This window comes from Neoarius graeffei, chromosome 16, assembly GCF_027579695.1.
Source record: "Neoarius graeffei isolate fNeoGra1 chromosome 16, fNeoGra1.pri, whole genome shotgun sequence".
NCBI lineage: Eukaryota > Metazoa > Chordata > Actinopteri > Siluriformes > Ariidae > Neoarius > Neoarius graeffei.
The window spans coordinates 40,493,027-40,497,643 of record NC_083584.1 but is presented as its reverse complement, the minus strand read 5'-3'; the positions used below and the strand labels follow the sequence as shown (position 1 = coordinate 40,497,643).

The 4,617-nt window shown below is 43.7% G+C and overlaps 1 pseudogene; it reads right to left on the bottom strand.

Moving 5' to 3' along the window:
• Positions 1-334: 334 nt before the first annotated feature.
• Positions 335-2,943, bottom strand: LOC132900234 (putative nuclease HARBI1; annotated as a pseudogene).
• Positions 2,944-4,617: the final 1,674 nt, after the last annotated feature.

The window sequence follows — 4,617 nt, the reverse complement described above, 5'->3', positions numbered from 1 at the left end:
ATAATGTATGTATGTTCTCTCAGGAGGAAGATGAGGAGACCCTCACGGCCAAATCCGACACCCACATGCAGGTTGGAAGACTCTACCACTGTTACTATGCTGTCAATATTCTAGGAGGGTGCCCCATTACTCTTCAGCAGTACTGCATTTGAAGTGTGACTTGTATCAATGATGCAATCAGTCTGTGTGCTTGTGTTCCTTTTGTAGGAGGAGTTGGAGCTGCCCCTGTCCCCTCCTGAGGTTTCCCTGCCAGGGATGTCACAATATCACAAAGTACAGTTTCTTCCTCTTCAGTCCATCATTGCCGACTGTTATGCATACTAGGCTAATATGTTCATTCTGGGGTGGGGGTTCTGTAGGCCAGAGTGGACAATGTGCGCAGCCTATACAAGAAAATGTTACAGCTAGACTGCAGAAAAGAGGCTGCAAATTCGGCAAGCTTGAACTAGAAATTGAAAAGTTGGAGCATGAGAAGAAGGTATTAGTACATTGTGTGTGCAAGCATTCATTTGGCTTTTCAGGAACGGGAAAACTTGAATAAATACAGTAGGAATGAGTGGTGATTTTGGCTTTTCTTTATTTTGTTACTGGCTGAAAAATTGGTTCGTGATGGCCTCTCACTGAACGGCCTGTGGGATGGTCCAGGGTCATGGGGTCAACAACATTGGGGGGTGAGGGAACATAATTGGGAACCCTTTCTTTTCTGATGGTGGCTATGTTATGCAGTACCACACATGCCGCTGTTATTTGACAGACCTTCTCTGGCCTCACACGCAGGCCTTTTAGGCAGGCAAACCGAGCCTTCAATATGCCGAACGTGATCTCAGTTCGTGCTCTTGTAACACTGTGGGCATGATTGAAGGCTCTCTGGGCCCTTGCTTGAGGGTCTGCAAATGGTGTCAGGAGGTGTTTCAAACATGGGTATCCACGGTCCCTGAGCAGGATGCCATCAAATTGCCCTTGTATGAAATGGAGAGAAATGTAGTTGGTGTCAAACAACTGTAAGATGCTCACTATTCTTTACTTAAGGAATACCATGAAGTTTGAGTAGGGACGTCTGTGGCATTTTGGCTCGTTTCTGTATTGTCCCGATTATCTTTTTGATGCAGGATGACTTGTGTTTTAAGGATTAGATGTAGGATTATCTTACCTTCCTCAAATCCCGCAGCTAGTGAGGATTCTCTAAATATGCAGGAATCGTGGACAGACCCTGGCCATCTTGCATCCAGGCTGGTTATCATCAACTGGTGGTCACATGCCATCTAAGAACATCAAGCATTTGTGCAAGGACAGGGGACATGACTGGGGTACAAGCACACTGTTACCCCTGCAAATGAGGAACAACACCAACCCATGTGGAGGACAAAACATCACCTAACGCAAAATGGGACCAGTACTGACAGGTTGATTTGAGGTATGGACATGACCTATTTGAATGTGGGCCTATATGAAGTAGACCTTTTACCTGTACATTGATGCTATAGAAGGATTTTCTATTCACATAATCCCCCTCATGCTCTCCCAGGGGTGCACTGATTCAGATGTGAGTGCAGTCAATGGCTCCTATTACTCTTGGGAAACCTGTATATTTTGTTAGTCATATCAATTGTCAGTCACAATTGTCTGAGAGTAGGCAAACAGACACAATTTGATATTAGTAATTACCTGCAATTGCATAAAACCCTTCTTTGATCTGAAGTGCGGTTAAATGCCCAGGGAACACAAATGCATTCATCACTTTGGTTAGGGCAAATACCACTTTGCAAATCATACAACATAGTGTTCTTACTGAGGTTTTCAGCATCACTGATGAAATACATAGTGCCCTGAGATTATGCTAAAAATAGTAACACTGCAGTCTGCGTGGCCATCTTGGAAGTCACTCGCTCCAGAACGCTCATAGAGTACACATTCTATTTTTTTTTTTTTTTTTCCTCCGCATTAGAGGGCTTAGAAGCTTGGATTTTTTTTTTAAGAGTTTAGACATCTGAAGTGATGGAGCACTACTGTGAAAGTTTGGATAAGCAGGCACAGAAGCATTATGCTGAGAAGGTACATTTCATTGGGAATGTAGATCCATACACCGTTAGTGAGAAGGAATGGAAAGCTGACCCCAGCTTGTTGCCACATGTGACATACATAGATCTTGTGAACTATCTAGTGTTTCACCCAAGTCCATTTTGTGAACTAAGCATGTGTACATAAACATTACTAGGCCTAGATCTTAAATGCCATTTGATGCAACAATGCACTGCAGTAGACATAAGTTACCTAATGAGACAAATATATGCATTAATCATTGCTGAAAGTACATAGAAAAGAGAAGTTTGTATCACACTTATTTTAGTAACTATGAAATTCAAGACAATTTAACCTACCTGTCACAAAGTGATCGGAACAAATCCGGATACAGTCAAGTTGTCCTAAATTTGATCGGTTAATGGCAGCCAGCCACTGTCATCTCCTCTGCTGGCTTTTCTCCTGTGCTGCAATTCCCTGGTTAGTCACGACTTTAGGGAGTTTGTGGAAGCTTTTGCCACCCTTTTCCCCCCAGCTACTACAGCCAACAGTGACGCACGTATTTGGCATTGTCACCCCTTTTTGCTTCGCTGAACAACAATGCACTGACACGGCGACCTTTGACTTCTAATATGGCCGCCGCTGGGTTCACGCTGACCTCAAAGCACTCTATTGTCCACTGGCAAAGTAACACAATGACGAGCACATAATTTGCTCGATTGTGAGGGCCTGGCTTCGGCGGGTTACATTGCAGATGTCTGCCTCGATCAGCTGGCAAAGGTAACGAATTCCCTCAGCTGAGAATCGATATCGTTCATGAAGAACATCAGCCGGGTATGCCAGCGGATTCTGGCGGTCTCTAAATACCCTCGCCCTCCGGAGAGAGCCCCTCACAATCTGCGCTCCGATATCGCATGGGTCATCCAGGTACGCTGGCATTGTCTCTAGAGGAAATGTCAGTGGAGAGGTGGTGTTTAAAAAGGGTGTGGTTAATCGGAAACCTCGGGTTAACCAAGAACATAACCTGAGACGAGCAGGTTTGAGATGCAGCGTAAATTGCCATGGCAACATACCTCGGTCTGAACATAGCCAACTTTCGTAGTATGGGTTAATCGGGAAGTTACGCTGCACGTGATCAAGTTACCCTGGTAAGCCGGAAAACCCGCTTCGTAGTACAGGGCCCAGGTCACAGTGACTCCCCACAGTTGTCATTGTGAATTTGTATCTTGGATAAAGACCTGTACTTGAGCTGCACCAAGCCCTTAGAGTCTCACCAGCTGCTACTCTAGCAGTGTCTCGGGAATGTCCACACTTCATCAGCTTGATAATTAGCTAGTTAACACCAGTAATTAACTCTCTACCCAGGATGGTTGAGCTAAAGAATCTGGAAACATCTCTTGTTCTCAAACAATAAATTAAAGGTTTTTTATCCTTGTATTTAATTCAGTGATCTAGATGACTTGATTTTAGCTGTATGTCCGCTAATATTGTATCTCTCTGAAGTTTAAAGGAAATTGTGCTGTCTCAGTGGCAGCTGGTGAGAAATTCTTGGTGGGGCTGGTGTGTGCCAGTAGAGTTCCCTGCCTAGTCCAGTATAAGCATTCAAATGAAGTCAGAAAATGACAATTCCACAATAATTTAATTTCCTTCTCAAAATCAGCAGTTTCACAGAGGAAGTAAATTAACAATTTACAGCTATATTAGGCTCCATTTATGCTTTGGAAAGGAACGGTTTCAAATACAATACTCAAGTTCTTGAGAGTTTACAGCAAGGGTACGATTTCAGCTGAATCTATACAAATCAACTGTGTGAATGAGTGAGAGGGAGGAAGGTTTCTAAGGTGAGTGTGGGACTGAGTGAGGTGGTGTGTGTGTGTCTGATTCTAAGGTGAGTGTAAGATTTCTGTGTGAGAGAGTGACTATGAAATGAGGTGTGTGTGTGTGTTCTGAGCTAGGTGTATTTCTGTGAAACGAGACAGTGAGAGGGGGAGCAAAACAGTGACACTTGTTGTGAATACAAACTATGACAAAGATGTGTGATTATTGTCCAATATGAACCAAAAGTCTAGTTTTGAACATGAAAGACAGAGATGCATTTTCTGTAGCGGGGCAAAATTTCCAGCGCCCCAAAACCATTAAATTCGGCGACGCTGATTGGCCAAATATATTTGATTTTTTTTTCCCGAGCAACCATACACGATTGGCTATTCCGCTGCACTGCTGGGGCGCTTTGCCGAGCGCCCAAGAAGAGAAGTGATACGCGTCTGTCGGTGGAAATTCACCATTGAATGAGAGTCAGTTGGTGGAAATGTTTAAATAATTCAGATCGCATGTAGGCACACACTAAGTAAAACTGACATTTGATAAAATTTGTAAAAATATATATCTTTTTTTCCCCCTCCACATCTGGGAGGGCGGCGCCCGAGCGCCCCCTATGAGCCAGCCGCCACTGTGCTGTCTGCTTACAGCAACTGCCTCTACTGTTTGATTTCCATGTAACTGACAATATAATAAATTGTGGCACATGGAAGCAAAAAGTAACACATTTTCAAGATTCATGTTCTGAACTCCTCTTCTAGACTCTGAACTCTAAAACAA